This window comes from Megalopta genalis, chromosome 1, assembly GCF_051020955.1.
Source record: "Megalopta genalis isolate 19385.01 chromosome 1, iyMegGena1_principal, whole genome shotgun sequence".
NCBI lineage: Eukaryota > Metazoa > Arthropoda > Insecta > Hymenoptera > Halictidae > Megalopta > Megalopta genalis.
Window position 1 is genome coordinate 28,589,603 of NC_135013.1, and position 17,153 is coordinate 28,606,755.

The following is a 17,153-nucleotide window of genomic DNA, read 5'->3' on the forward strand; positions in this document are numbered from 1 at the left end:
AAGCCACCCCCCGAACCACCCCTCACGGCGAGCAGAGCGCTCGCGAGATTTTCCGCAAGCCGCTGGTCCAATTCCTCCGCAGCCGATAAAATCGCGACCCCGTCGCGGGGTTACCAACCCCTGGACGCGAAACCCGAGGGAAAAAGCGGCGGCTTGTTGAATATCATTCTACGAGAGGCGAGGTGGTGCGTGGGCGGTTGCGGCCGGAACAGAGCCTCGAGGAGCGCAAGCGCGGTCCCCGAAAGCTTCTGACCGAGCTTCGAAAGCTCGTCACAGGATGGCGACGCTACTCGGGGAGTACGCGGGAACGACGTCGTTCGACCCTTGCGAAAAGCCAAGGACGAGTCGGCCAATCGCGGAAGGATCCGGGCTCCGTAGTTTCTGCAATTCGACGCATAGACCGCCATTTTCGGCCGGCCCTCCTAGATCGCCGGCCGACCGATGATTAATGACCCTGGCTCCCCTCGATCCTCCGGATCTTCCACGATCATTCCGAATAACAAGCCGCGCTCGCGAACGACACGCTGCAATTTTTCACGGAACTTTGCGGACTTGCGAATCAGCAAAAGTTGACTAACATGCGCGAGATTACTGGGTTTAGTTCGAAACTTGAAAATTGTTATTAGTACGAGAGGTAATTTCGCCACTCGAATGTTAAGCACGTTAATGTTTAACCGTTTAATTGCTATTGGCGATCTATGAGGCTGCTACTAATTATTTATTCATTTGTCGCGATGATGTAATTGTATGAAATATTGTGAAAAAAGGAATGTTTTCAACACGCTTGCTTCTAATCAATTGAATTGCCCAAGTTGGTCTCCTTTATTATTTATGTGCTAAACAAGGACAGTTGGTTTTGATTTTTTATTTACCCTTTAACCTATGTTTTAATCAATTTTAATAGATGTTCTAGTCTAGGGTTAACCCTCCGCGGACGAAGATATTTTATAGCGTTAAAAAAATATTGTCTTCAGGAAACTAGGTTATGCATCCAAAGACTTAAAACAATGGGATGAACGAACAATGTATTTCGATCTTTTATTATGAACGTAATTAAATTGTGTTTCCCATTTTTCTAATAAGTATCGATGTCGGCGTTTCCGTCGAGATTCGTCCCCAAAGGGTTAAACCGGAGTAAACATTTATTCCAAAATTTGTGGACACTTGTAGAATAAAAATTGCATATAAATATCTGTCCTCTTTAAGTTCGATGTTTAACTAATTTATATTATATATACAGTTTTTAACTAAATATAGTTAGCATATATAGTTGTTGTATAGTGTATATAGTTAAATATAGTTAGTATTTAACTAAATTAGTTAAAAATACTACAGTTTAACTATAATATATATTATATATATATATACAGTTTACCTAATCAATTTAAATAATCACAAGGATTCTTCGTGCTCGTGTCGCGAACCGACGTTCCGAAAATCGCTCGATTTACCCCGAAATATCATTCCCCGTACAGCGAGCCGCAGGCTTCCGCATATTTTCACAAGCTAGCGTCGTTGTTCGAGGAAAGCCGACGTGTCGTGGTTCTCGGCGAGAAGTCGAATTACGCCGGAATCACCGGTATTATAACGCGGTGCGCATTAAAGACTTAACTGGTTCGCCGTAAAACGTCCTCGAGCATGCAAATCCACCATCGATTTCGCCCCGCGTACCGACCCTCGCCGACAATTATTAGGCTCGCGCGCAGAAAATGTCGAAATTTCCAGTGGAAACGATGATATAAAAGCGTCCGCTAAAAGCGACCGTATTTCAACGAAACGTGTCGCATAATCGGCGCACGATCTTTTAAAAATAATCGCCAATGTTTGTTCGAAACACCTGGACAAGCGTGAATTCGTCGGAAGCATCTTCGCAGATCGTCGCGCTTCGTTACGAACGCGTTTTCCGGTCGACGTGATAATTAATTCCGATCGAGTTTAAAAGGAGAGACCGTGTCATGCTCGATTTTACAAGAACTCGTCGCGCGCACGAATGTCAAAGAAGCGATCGCCCTCCTGATCAATTGCAACTTTCCAGTTTCAGCTTTCCCGGTCACTTCGAAGTCGCGGAGAAATTGCGAACATTCGGCGACGTTAACGAACGTTTCGAAACGTTCAGACTATATGCTACAGCCGAGCGTAGAACGGCGTATTAAAAATGGCGGACGCGCGAAACTGGCTCGTATTATAATTACTAAAGTTTTTCAGACGCAAGTTTCGAAGTATGAGGCCTGGCATTATCGCGAAGGAGCAAAACACGACGTCTATTTATGCGAGCTGGTTCTCCTTCGCGTAGTCGATTACACATTTCTTGCCGCTCTGCACAATATCTTTCTACGCGTTCATTGTTTCGTCATCTCTTCGAAAAGAAATACAGCGCGCATCGACCGCTTCAAGTTACCGCCACGATTTTTCTCCCCCAATTAAAACCGTGCGTCCGAGCTGAAAGTTCACGATCACGGTACAATATCCATGTCGAAAGTTAGCTTATTAATTAATTAATTAATTAAATAAACGATTCAATTATTCATTAATTAGTTTCAGCTGAAATTTCTGTTTACCGTCCGCTAAATCATGCGGCAATCGTTTGCGCGGCTTATTAATGTTGTCAATCATTTTCATGGGACAGCGACCGTCGCGCGATGCTCTCCTAATTGTTAAGCAACGTTTCGCACGCTTTGCCCGGCACCAAGGCTCGGCCGGAGTGTCCCGAGGTGTGTCATTAAGAACCGCTTCATTATAAAATCGAACATTTTGTATGCGTCAAGCCAATGTTGTCCCCGGGCCAAACGTGCCGCAAACTCGCGTCTACCGGTTCCGCTGCAGCACGGTTGGGTGTCGTGTGTCGCGTTTTGTAGCAAATTGTCGGTTGCACGGCCGTCCGGCTTCCGCCGAAGATTTCACCGGGAACATCTGCCGGCGTCGATGTCTTTCCTCGAACAGGTGAGAAGTTGCCGTCCGCTCGCGACTTATCTCTAGGTTATCTGTAAATTCCATTTAACGATACGAATTCGTTCGGCCGCCAAATGTAATTAACCAATCGAACTCGCCGCGGCTGTCTTGTCGCATCCGTGTCGACATTTCCATCGTGAAATCGATCTTAAGTTATCGCGTAACGCGCGTATCTTGTTCGATTCGGGTGCGCAAGTTCCGTCATCTTTTTCGATCTTATTTGCATCGTAGTTTCAATCGATCCTATTTTTGTTGATTAAAATAACCGTTGGTCGATTAGGAAAAATTATTGAGATATTTCGTAATTATTCGTACGCATTTCGCAATTTTTGTCGCACGTTCCGGCCATTGTTCGAATAATCTTGCTGTTATTGATTTTTCCCGGACGTACGGAATCTTATAAATATTAACAGGAACGTCAGGAAACATTAACAGACAGAAATATTAACGGATGACGAAGTTAATGTTCGCCGGTAAAGAATATAAATTAAATATTAACGGATGAAGAATCGAATAATTTAGAAACTTTGTGTACGAATGGGGAAGGAAAAGCGAGTCACGCAGAAGGAAAGATTGCACGTGAAACAACGATGGGATATGTTGATTAGCAAGAAAATCCATGCAGTAATTAATATATTATTTGTTGGAAAGTCGCGTGATGTCGCATCAATGACCGAAACGAAATCAAAAATCAGAGAAGGTGCGCCGACTTTTCTGTGAAAAATGACGTTCGACAAGTATTAATTAGAAATTATGTAGCATTATATTACATCTAGCTGGTGTGATTGTACATATAATAATATAATAAACATTGTACATATGTTTACTATTAGCTTTTTGGTACATATATAATAATCTATAAACCATGTCAATCTGGCAATTATAGTAAATGCTCCCTAATGGACGCTCAGATTGTACACAAAAATGGACAATTGGGGAAGAGAAAATACGATTATTCGAACTTTGTTATATACATACGCACGTATAAATAATAAACATTGTACATATGTTAACTATTAGCTTTTTGGTATATATATATAATAACTTATAAACCATGTCAATCTGGCAATTATAGTAAATTCTCCCTAATTGACGCTCAGATTGTCCACAAAAATGGACAATTTGGGAAGAGAAAATACGATTGTTCGAACTTTGTTATATACATACGCACGTATAAATAATAAACATTGTACATATGTTAACTATTAGCTTTTTGGTATATATATAATAACTTATAAACCATGTAAATCTGGCAATTACAGTAAACTCTCCCTAATTGACGCTCAGACTGTACACAAAAATGGACAATTTGGGAAGAGAAACTACGATTATTCGAGCTATGTTGCCAACAACATTTTTATGCGCAATCCGAGCGTCAACTATGGAGAATTTACTGTACATTGTTTCAATCTACCGCCGCGAATTGTTGATTCTAAGAGACAATTGAACGCGTAACGTGGAATCCCTGCGATAGCGCGGAGCCTCTTCCGGCAGCGTCGCGGTCGAAGAAAGAGCATCGCCTGGGAATTTCCACGGGAGCGTTTCACGTGCGCGAAAATGAAGTGGTACTGTGTTGGCCGTTGTCGGAAATAAGTTGCTCCTTGGTAGCGATACCGGCGTATCCGCCGTATCAGTGTCCACTACCGACGCGTTCGAGAATTTATCGGTATCTCCGCGATAACGGCGCGTTTATCGTTCGCCGGGACCGACGTCGCGGCGGCGGCGGCGGCGGCAATGATACACGGTGAAAAAGACACGACGCCAATTACGCTGTCCCACCGAGCGCCGTTGGCAATTATGCAAATCGTTGCGCATGGCGGTCGACGTAGTTGCGACGCGGGACGGTCGTTTGCATACCGCGATATTCATACGTACTTGAGGAATGGAAATGCCGGGCCGAATCTCGTCGCGGGGCACGATGAAACGGCGAACACGGCCGCGGAGAAGAAAGACGGGGCGAACACGATGTTTGGAAAAACCTGGTGGAAATCCGCGGGGAACCTTGAGGCGGCCGCCAAGGAATTGCCAATCGAGAGCCGGTCGATGCGTTTCCGGTGAAAGAACGACCGAATTCCAGCTTTGATCCCGTGATAAACTGCCGCGGAACCCGCGATCTCGAGACGCGAGATATTTCATCGGTTTTTTTTTGCTCGCACGGGGCCCGACTTCTAAGAAAACTCGGTTTCACCTGTTCGGTTCCCGGCGAATGTTAATGCGCTTTCTAAAGTTTTCTAATTGGGCAGTTCAATGCGCGAGTGGCGTAAGTTAGTTAAGATCGCGTAGACAAAAGCTGGAACACGCTCGCTGCCCAGCGTCGCACGCACGCGCGCGCGCACAAGCGCTCGCTACTTTACATGAAAATGGTCAGTTTAACGTTAAACGTACCGAGTCCTAAAGACGACCAGTTTGTTTTATCTCGTAAAAATTGTGAGAGTACGTTCACCCGGAATTTCACTTATTTTTATTATTCTTTCTTATTATAACGTACGCTTCAGTATAAACATTTAGTCGATCGTTTTCCATAAAAGCAACTTTGTTGTTTCAATAATCCTAAAATAGCAACGCGAAAATCGGTCGTTCGACCGGTGACGATTAATGAAGGAAATTCTCGATTAATGAAGTAATCAGGAAATTCAGAGCTTTCATTCGCTAAATCATTCGAACATTTTACAAAGGAGTCACACGCTGCACATGCGATGAAGCGTTTCAACAGCGAAGATGCTCGGCGAAAAGTGCTGGCAACGAACACGTTATTAATCATTATTAACACGTTCCGTGCCACGTGTACCATCGATGGTACACGCTTGCATGTTTACTTAGTGAACTGAACAAATTGTTTACAAGAAATTTAGAACCGAAGAATCAATTTCCACCGCAAGAATGGGCGTTGATAAGTTTTTGTTACGTTGTTATGTGTACGAGAATTAATAATTGCACGTAATACATCAAGTTTTAGTAAAATATCAAAGTGTGAAGATTCGAGTAAAAAAAGCTCGGCACGGAACGTGTTAAATGCCGCGAACGTAATTTGAGAATGTCCGGCGTGAAAGAGCTGGCGAAACTCTTCAACGCGATTACACATAAATAATCAGCGCATTTCCGTCTGTTTATTCTAAATATCGATCGAAACGAACCGTACGGTTTCCGCGTTTCAGCGTTCAATAGTTCGTTAGCTTTACTTTACGCGGATTGATTACAAAACGTTATTTGGTTATCGATGTTATATCCTTCCCGCTCGCAGGAAGGATTTCTAAAACGGTCTTTGTAAAACGGTCGATTGAATTATAGATAGAACCCGTTCCGACGTCCATCCAATGGCGGCCCGCCGGGCGTCGTCTGTCGATGATAATGACGGCGCGGCGCTGATAGCGCTGATTGTTTCGTCGCGGCTGAATCGCCGCGTGATTACGTGAACAGATTAACGCGGTCGCGGAGCTGACACGCTGGGAATTCGAAAATGGGCATCATAATGCGCGCGGTCGAACTTTATTTAACATTTCGAGCCGCGTGCGTGCCGCTTGCGTCGGTACTTTCTCGCTCGAAAACAGAAGTCGGAGATGATAACTCGTTTTATATCGCTGAAGCGAGAATGAAAGTGTATCAAGAATATTAAATCGTTCGTCCGACATTAGCCGAACGGATCGTTTGTAACAGTTGGCCGACTTTAATGAAGAATTCGCCGCGGCCAGAACTTCGCGTCCGAACTTCCCTCCATTTCCGGCTTTCTTTCGGCGCTCGCGTTAACGTTACGACTGGCATCTTCTGTTCTACAGCTTCGATAGAAAGACACTTTCGCAGCAAAGAGTAGAATAAATTTCATAATCCAAGCATAAGTTACCATAAAAATGGCGGAAGGTCTAAATAAATCCTTCTCGTCGTTACTTCTTCTCGCCGTTACGTTTAGAAATCGGTAACGTCAAGGTCATTTCCTCGGACCTATTGATCTCCGCGAAAACCGGACGACGATGAAAAGCTCGCCGTGTCGCAGCGAGTCTCTCAAGGTCTCCGTTTTTCCAAAAATTCCATCGTCGGAGCAAGCTTGCGCCGCTCGACGCAGACGATGCCCAAGCGATAGGCCCGTCGCGCGACCTTCGATCGAGGTTGAAGTTCGACCGGCCGTGGTCTGGTAGCTCGTCAGTGCCGCTGACAAACGTCCGGTCGACCGGACGGACTGTCAAGTGGACGCGTAGAGCACATGCGATCCTGCTTACGCGACGACAGCCAGCGACGACGGCGTCTGCGTGGCGACAGCTGGGCGTGCCATCTTGCACGTCTGCGTCTGGCTGTCCATGGTATCGAGCCAGCAGGAATCTAGAGGAGGTCGTGGCACGAAGGCGACGGGAACCGAACGGGAACAGGAACGACACGGCCGGGTGAACAGGCGAACCAGGAACCCGAGACGACGGAGCCGGAGGAGCTGTCCGATGCGCGAAACAGTGGCAAGGAGGAGGTGTTCCGCCGCGACGGCGGCGGCGGACCTGTCCGGGACACGAAGCGGAGAAGGTCTGCGGGGCCGAGGAGGTGTCCCGAGGCTGTCGAGGTCGAGATCGAGACCGAGGCTTCGAGACGCGGGCGACCAGGAAGACGCCGCGGTGGAGGTGGACACCGGGGAAGATGTTCGGCGACGAGCAACTCGGGAGAAGGTGTTCTAGTGCCGGACGGAGGAGGTATTTGGAGCATGAAATAGAGGAGATGCCCGCGACACCAGGAAGATATTCGGGGACGTAGGAGGTCGCCGAAGACGCGGCGGGTTCTAGAACAGGAAAGAGACGGTCTGCTCGGCGGGACGAGGAAGGAGGTATTTGGCATTTGGAGCACGGAACGGGGACCTCTGGGATCAGGAGGACGCTCCCGATCGGAGAAGGTGTCCTCGAACCGGAGGATGCTGCTGGTCTTCGGGGTTCGATTAACCGAGAGGAGCGAGAGGGGGGGGATTATTTAGAGCATGATGCACCGGCGGTAAAGAATTAGCAGAGGGGGCCGCCGCGGGAGTCGTTCGAGAGACGGTATGCGCACGGAATGTCACGCTAGAACACCGTGGGAGAGACAAAGAGGCGGTCGAAGAGGAGGTGAACCGAGCACGGAGAGGCGAGGGGGGAGCTTCTCGGTCGCTGGCTCCGATGAAAGAACGAAGGGGTAGAAACAGAGAACCGAGGGGGAGGTGACCAGTTCGGGGAACCAAACCGGTGCTGCCGCGGCGAGGAGAGAGTCACGCTCTCTCTGCCGTGCGTGGAAGAAACGAGGAGAGGGTCGCGGACCGACCAAGGCGACAGGAACGTCAGGAAGTCGCCGGATGAGGCTGTTCTTCTGCTCCGAGGCCCAGCCGAGGCTACCGCTTCTGGGAGGTCGTCCCCGGCCGCCGACCAAGCCGACCAAGACGACGGTCTTTGGAATCAGGAATCGAATTAGCGACCCGATTTGTTAGCTAGCCTCTGCGACTGAGGCTTCTAAACTGTCATGGAAATCATCAATGGATGTTTACCGAAATTTCTGGTCTCGGTTTCGCAAGATTTTCGGTCAAAGAAGATAGCCGAAGAGACGTCAGGCGTGTCCAAGGACTGCGATTTTGCATTATAGACGAAGAGAATCGACGATAAACGTTGCTTTGTCAGGCGTGCAATGAATTTCTTCCGATGTTAGAGAGATATTGAAGTATCATTGAAATGGCTGTTATTTCGATCGAGAATGTTACACCATTTGTGCGACAACTTGCGTTATTCGTAGACTAGACCGCGGGTCTAGACACTAATTTGATCTAAAAGTTGCCTCTCGTTTTTCTGTGATTAGATGGTTCGTTAAGTTGTTCTACAGTAAGGAGACAACAAATAACGTAGTTCTCTTATTTAACGAAACGTGACGCGATAGGTAAAATAAAATGGCGTACGAAATATTTGATTTGCGCGCGATTGAATTTTGACTAATTGTTATATTGAGCAAAACATGCGTGCGTTAAACGAGCGCGCGACTGTCACGAGCTAGCCGCTTAAGCAGTTAATAACAAGAAACAGAATTTAAACGATCTTTACAGTTCGTTTCACCTTTTGCAACGAGCATTGTTCATGGTGCAATCGCGTTTGTACCATCTGTTATTTATCGTTCATCTGAAAGCATAGTACTTAGACTTCGTTCTTCAACGCTCGTCGATCTCGCTTCTCCAACTTGAGTTGTTTAACTCGTTGTCAACACAGTGCTAAGAGTCAAGATATCGTGCAAAAGCGAACGGTTGACGTTGCGAATCGATTCCTCGCTTGAAATCGTCGCAATCGGACACTCGAGGCTAAAGATCAAGCATGGCAACGCTTCGAAATCGCGCTGAACGCGACAGCGCTCATATCGATCATCCGTCGAGACTCGATCGTTCGGAGCAGCAACAAAGAGACTCGACATCTTCTGTGCAGGCAAAAATACCGCGCTCGATCTGTTTCGGAAAGTTTGTTGCGAGTGGTAGCGAGTCGTTTGATACACCGCGGCCGCTCGATACGCCACAGTTGTTTCATACACTCGAAACGATCCCTCGCGGATATTGAGTGAACCGATCAGCTTGCTCGGCGATTACATCTCGAACTGTTCTCTTCTGTTGAAGATCGTACGTGGCAGTTTTTTAACTCAGCCGTGAGAAACGAGTGATAGAGCACGGGTCGATGCTACGTTATGAAAGCGGCTATATAGCGTTGTTTGCTGTTTCACGACGGGGTTTTATGAAATTGCGCCGACCCAGTTCCTCCTGTTCTCTCTCTCTCTCTCTCTCTCTTTTCCTCTCTCTTTCTCTCTTTTTCTCTCTTGCTCGCTATTCCTCTCCTTGCCACGCTTTTTTCATTTGATTGGATTGGACGGTGTCTCGCGGATTGATTCAGCTTTAATTGGGACGGCCCGGTGGAAGTTAGAGGAAAATGGTAAACTATGGTTTACGGAAACGTACGTTCTAAACGGGTACACTTGGCCTTTGAGAATCGCGATTTTTTTCCACTCGATGCGTCAAGCTTTTCCTCTTCTAATCTTCAAAATATATATATAAATCCATATCTCCTGCCGTGCTTTGACAAGTCCGAAATTTCGCCATGAAAATTTCTAGTATAGAAAAAAAAAGGATCGAGTATAGAAAAATATTATTATAAATTCTAATCTCCTGCCAGCAATATTTGAACATTCAAGTAAATTTTGGGCACGCAATGAGCATCGAGTTTCTTTCCCTTCTAAGGAATTACTGCAATCGAAAATTTTTTAATCGGAATCACTGCGAAGAAAATAGTTTTTCCTGTTTATCCATCTCTTTTCGTCGAGAAGATCCGCGATGAATTAATCGTAACGAATAACATGAAAATGTAATGCTACATTGTGTAACATGAAAGTCGAATTAAAGCTTTGAACTCATCGTTACATATAAAACATATACATGTAGCGATTCAGTGGTAATTAGCACTGATACATAATTCAGCACTAATATGTAATTCTGCGATGGCCTGTTCCGCCACGGATTTATTTAATCGCCACAATAAATCATACTTTTCCAGTTCCCGTTCTACGAAGTATATTACTCGAACTTCGTGGAATTTTTCTGGTCGGTGATTCTGGGCCGTTCAAATATTATTCGCACGTGCGCTGTTACTGTCAATTTGATCTGATAATTAAATTATGCATACTGCTGTTCGCGTTATAACGTATTAATCTGGTGTTTTATATCATAGTATACATATCCTGTAAATAAGTGATTACACGATGTTCCTTTATACGAGCGTTTTACGTAAGGACTTTGTTCAGAATTATTTGCAGGCGTTATTTAACCCTTTGCACTCGGAGACATTTGGACTCCAAATCCAAAATAGTTTTTCTGCGCTATTTCCATTTTCTGTGATTTATAATCAATGCATTTGATGCAGATGGCATTCGGTCTTGTCACGCGTACATCACTTTTGACAGTTTTTTAAATATAAAAAATTTCAAAATTATTTTCGAACGCGATGAAACAATCTTCATCGATGCCTTAGAGTCACCTTTCGAGTGCAAAGGGCAGACTTCTTCGCGCAAAATCGACCACCAAAAGGATCCACTTAAAACTTCAGGTATGTTTCGCCAAGAATTAAAATACCTGTAAAAACTTCCTTCGCAAAATTCGAGGAACTTCTACCGTGCAGCTTGAACGGCAAACGCGGGTGCAGCGAGCACTTTTAGCGAAGTCGATCAATTTCGCGCGAACAGAAAGCTGATTAAACGTCGAATTTTTATCTCGGGTCGATCCGACCCGAACGGGGCGCGTTTAAGCGGAGATCGATGGACAGGAAAATACTTGCCGCGAAAAATCGCGAAACCGGGGCTCGGCTGTTCCATCGGACAAAGACACGCCGAGGGTGTCAGTGACCCTGTGGTCGAGGCTGCTGCTGCAGCAGGAAAACGTGGAACCGCTGCGCGAGTAGATATCGATTTGTCTGTGTTCGCTAGGAAAAAAAGTTGGCCGGCCTTCTGACGTTCGCCGCCGATATTGCCCGCAGTCCACGCTGACGTGCCGTTTACTCACTTCGACGACCTGTTCCTGGCCCCCAGGTTTCGCAGGTTACCTCCTGCCGTAACATCGACCTCGCGGAACGTCGTTCCGCCACCTCTGACCACCGATTGTTCCTCTTTCGCCGCCGCTACTCGACCTCCTAATCCTCGAGTCTGCCGACATCTTTTATTCTTAATGGAAGAACATCGTCTCTTCCGCTTTTCTTGCATTTAGACTACGGATTTCTGTCGGAAATTGTAACCAGGGCTGCGAGTTTTATGCACTTACAGCAAAAATGGCTGAACGAAATACAGAGAAGTGAAAGATACAAGAGGAATTTTAGTACAATACTTACTGCAATACTTTCGCTATATTAACGTAACTAACTGAAGAAATGCAGTTTTAGCTCTCTTATTGTTTATGCAATGGATGGGAAACATTTTTGCTTTGCTTGAAGATTTGCGGTCTAGTCGTAACTCTTTCCATCGATTGTAAGAAACGGCAAGTGAATGAAGATGTATTTTTTCATCTAGTAAATATAAAAAATCGAAACCAAAAATTTGTTTCTTCTGCAATCAAAGTCTAAGAATAAAAGCAACTGAAGACATATAAGAATGAAATAAGAACTGGATGTTGAAAAAAATTCTTGAAAGATCGACGATAATCTGAGCAGTTTCTGTTCAACCAAAAAGTCCTAGTTGCTGCATCACACTCAGTTATTTTAGATGCAAGAACTAGGCTCGTTCAATGTGTCAGATCAAAAGTACCTGAAAAATTGACAATTTATTGACTAATCTTTCTTCGACCAAAGTGTCCAAGTTTCTCTAGAAGCGTCATTCTTTTTAGAGGTAGTAATTAGGCTCGATCAATGTGTCAGATATAAAGTGCCTGAAAAATTGACAATTTCCAGACTAATTCTTCTTCGACCAAAATGTCCAAGTTCCTCCAAAAGCTTCAGTCTTTTTAGAGATAGCAATTAGGCTCGTTCAATATATCAGATGAAAAGTACCTGGAAAGCTGACAATTTTTGACTAATTCTTCTTAAATCAAAATATCCAAGTTTTTCCAGAAGCTTCAATCTTTTTAGAGATAGTAATTAGGCTCAATCAATATATCAGATGAAAAGTGCCTGAAAAACTGACAATTTCCTGACTAATTCTTCTTCGTCCAAACTGCCCAAGTTTCTGCAGAATCTTCCTTCTTTTTAGAAACAGTAATTAGCCTCATTCAATGTAACAGACAAGCTGTACCAGTAAACTGAACCTTGACTCGACTAATACTTGTTCAACCAAAGTGTCCAAATTTCTCCAAAAACTCCATTTACTGTACCGGCAAAATGAACGTCGACTTGCCTAATTCTTGTTCAACGAAAAAAAGTTCAAATCGCTCCACCGGCTTCGCCCTCCTCAGATTTAGGAATCGGGCACGTTCGACGTCTCGGGCTCGATTAGTGATCGAAACCACCCCTTTCCTAGACCGAGCGAACTCCTCCTTAATTTATCCACGGCGTCCGTCGAATTTCGATCGTTCGACGGCCTCGTGCATCCACTTTCCTCCCCGGTCGCCCTCTTTCTGGTTACGAGGCAGAAAGGTCGCGACAGGAAAAAGGAGGCGAATGAAAGAGGGCAGGAAGGGTGGCGTAGAAGGCGAAGCGACAGGAAGAGAGGAGAGCCGGACTCTTTCCTCCCATGATTCCCTCGAATTTGCATGCGAGCCGCCTCGGACCGGTCGCGATATCGATTCGCAGGTGGCTACCCGAGGGGATTGCTTACAATACGATTTATTACGGGGGACCACCTGCTCGTAGAAATCTCAATCGTGCCGACTCGGTGCCGCCATAGTCGGGGATGATGGAAGCGCGGAGGAAGCGCTTCCCACGGATCTTCATTAGGATCCTCGAGCGGTTCGGTTGCCCCGCTAAACTCGATATCCCCGTTCCCTTCGATCCCCCCCGGTTCCCTTTCGTGCTCCTCGCGGGGGAATGATCGTCGATTTTGGATGCCCTACGAGATTTTTATCCCTCCCTTAGTGTGAGTTGCTGTTCTTGACGAATTACGAGGTGACACCAAGCAGCGTGCAACAGGCCAAAGAATCGAATGATTGGAGTAAATAGAAAGATATAATAGACGATTAAATGAAATTATAGCATATTCAAGAAAGTTGTAAATCGTCAGTGAGTTTTTAATGTAAAAGAATATTAAGAAACAAGAGTGTAAGGTTATTTACCCTATTAATTACCTAAATAAAATATTAAGGTATTAACCTCACTCTTTTAAGTATATATATATAAGGGTATGTTTTTTTAAGATTAATAATATTTATTAAGATTATAAGTTTATTAAATATTATTCGTCTGGCTGCGATGGAGGCTGTTATTTGTTTGTGTCAAGATATTGTGCGCGAGATTTGAGTTAACGTTTCAATTTTTTAATTAACCTTAGGACGCTTAAGATATTAAAAAACTTAGTTTCTTAAGGGAGAGTCGTTTTGTACATACAGTACTGTTAAATACTGTATTTAGGTACCTGGAAAAATGGAATATCAAAAATTCATAAAAGAACCTCGTCAGAACAAGAAACTTTGTCACCCTTCCTTAAGCATGCCTGGATTAATATTATTATCAACAGATGTTCGTTTGTTGATCTCGTTACGTCTTCATCTCTTTCACCGTTCTTGAAGAATTTCAATGTTTAGAAATTGGCTGCGCTAAATATTTGAGAGGCGAACCGCGCTGAATATGCAGGAATGGAGATACGAACATGGAAGTGGTCCTTAAATTTTCAAACACGTGCAGGCCTCGTCCAATTTCGAATAATTTATAGATCCTCCCTTAATAGAAGGTTTGATGCGCGCTTAATCCCCAGAGTCTAACAGGCAAAGGGTGGAAGTTCCAGGGGATGGACGAGGCCAGCTCAAACGTTTTATACCGCCGCATCTAGCTTTGTCTTCGGTACAGACCTCGTTCCGTTCGCAGCTTGTCAATGTTCTTTGAAGCGATGTTGATCCACGGTGTAATTTCTTTCGGATAAGTCAGCTAATTACACGAAAACCGAACGATTCGGAACGATTCGCAGCTGTATGCGTTAGCCAGATACCGCGTGAACCTGATGAAACTTCCGCTTTTTCCACCTAAATATCTCCGGGTGTTGGCACTGTTCCACGGCGGCTCGGAAGACTTCAAGAAAACAGTAACCGCGAGTCCTAGCCAGCTTCTAAGCATTTTGGTTCGTGATAGCGGCTTAAAGTAAGTGATACTACAAACTACCGACCGGACTAAGGAGGTTAACACGTTCGTTGCACCGTGTCCCCGATGTGGGTCACGAAGATTTTGAATGAAATGTTAATCAATCGCCTCGCGAGAGGACAAAAACGTGTTGCAAATAACTAGTCCGGACAGCGAAAAAGTCGATTATCGGAGATTCGAATAACCGAGGTTCCACACTGTGATCATTTGTTCGAGTGTTCATGCTCCAAATATGGAGATCTAAAACAGGTAGCAAATATCAGGTTGACGGGAAAGTTCTGTCGTATTTTAAATAAAACAGTTGCATCAGTTTTAATAACGCTTATTTACATTTTAATCGACAATATAATATCCATTATTCGCAATCACTCGTTGCCATCTTTCAGGCAGCTTGTCGATCGACGCGGACCGCAAAATGTCATTGTCGATCTCGAATAGATGGCCGCCTAGATCGACGATCTTCTTCGAGACTGAAATCTCCGGAACGAATTTGACAAAAATAATGTTTAGCAGGTCCGAACATTTACAGCTTCGCTTTCTAACATAAGTTTTTTTTACAAGCAACCGATGCGTTGCTTCCTTTTTGTAGCTCATACCGCATGCAATGCCTTAAATGCACCTTTCCACTGCCACCTTGTTCACTCTGTACTTCGCAACTAATTGATGAAGGGTATCGAAAGCAGTCCTCTTATATCCTGCGAGAGGTACGCTAAAATAAGACCCCCCACGCGAAGCGTTCCATCTGCTTGTCTTGACCTGACTGGCAAAATTACTTGCAGGTAGTAAAATACGAATTTTCCAACCCAATACAGTAATGTCTCTCTAATTGACGCCCAGATTGCGCACAAAAATGGACAATTTGGGAAGAGGAGATACGATTATTCGAGCCTTGCGGTTTATTTTTATAGTTATAAATAAACCGCAGGGCTCGAAATAATTAGTTCTAATAAACCGCAAGGCTGGAAATAATTAGTATGAATTTTTATAGTTATAAATTGTCCACAATTATAAAAACGAGCCGCAAGGCTCGAATAATCGTGTCTCCTCTTCCCAAATTATCCATTTTAGTGGATAATCTGAGCGTCAGTAAGGGAGACAATACTGTAGATCTAAACACAGAATCCTTCTAACTTTTCTAATTTAACCTTTTAACATGTTGAGCGCCGCGTCGGTCACATATAGGTGACACTAATTTCTGACCAATGTTGAAAATTCATTTTCACTGTAATATATTCGACTAAAGTGAATTTCACTAGGACGTTTCGGATGCGAAAGAGTTCCAGTGTCGCCCATTGTGATCAATTTTAACTTTCTAGATTCAGTTTAATTAATTCAATTGTTTTGACTTTAAGGGAATTTTAGTGGAATTTTAGTGAGGGAATTTGTAGTATCTTTCGTACGTACGATCTCGCTCGCCAGCTACCCAAAATAATCAAACACGTCCCCACTCTAGGAGACAATAGCATCGTAAAATAAAGCCTGGCGCCGTCGCTTCAGCGGATCTCGTGCTCGGGCAGTAAAAAGTTCATTAGGCCGCGCAACGCGCTCAGGTGTTCGGACAAGCGGACGTGTCAATTAATAACGTCGAATGTTAACGAGCGAGTTCGGACGCGTGCGATTAGGCAGCGCGCGCGCATCGGCCGCGAGGAGGAAGCGGAACCGAGGCCGAGAACCGAGACGGTCCCGCGAACGGTGTACCATCTATGGTCACGTCGTCGAGAGGGTTAAAATGAATGAGAGGCGGATGGGAGCGGGCAGCGCGGCGCAAAAGGACGAGAGGCCCGAGGAAAAATAAACGAGGAGTCGTCGGTGGCAGCCGGTCCAGCGAGTTTTTGACCGTCTGGCGCTAACTGTTGGCCCCCGTACCACCTTCGCAGGTACCACGGTGCCGTCCCACACGCGGTCCCACTCCAACCGCTGCGCCGGGGCCCTTCCGACAGAGAACCCTTCCTCCTACTCCTCGCCCGAGAACACAACGGACGCCCACAACTCGCAATCCCCTGGATCCCCGTGATTTATGGGACACGCGCTCGCGCCCGCTAGATCGCCGCGAAGCGATCCGGAAACGGTGCCGTTCCTCGCGGAAAAACGGCGACGCTTGAATTAATCGTTTCGTTGACAGTGCCGGACAGATATGGACGGAGAGATTGACTCTTCTCAGCCGCGATTGTGACTCTTCGATCGATCAGTTTCGCTGAGCAGAAAGCGAAGCGTTCCGTTTGTTTGTCGGGTATAGAAACTCGATTGTTCGGTTCGGCGATATACATTATCTGTGTTTGTTGAAATAAGTTTTAAAAGCGGATCTATTTTAGGCAATTCGTGCGATCTGGCGCTATGATTAAGTAACTGATTTATTATTCCAATATTCGAGTCGGAGATCATCGGGGCTCCACAGTATGGAGATCAATGGATTTACAAGCGCATTTTAATTTTATTTTATTTTATTTAATTTTATTTAATTTATATTAATTTTACTTAATT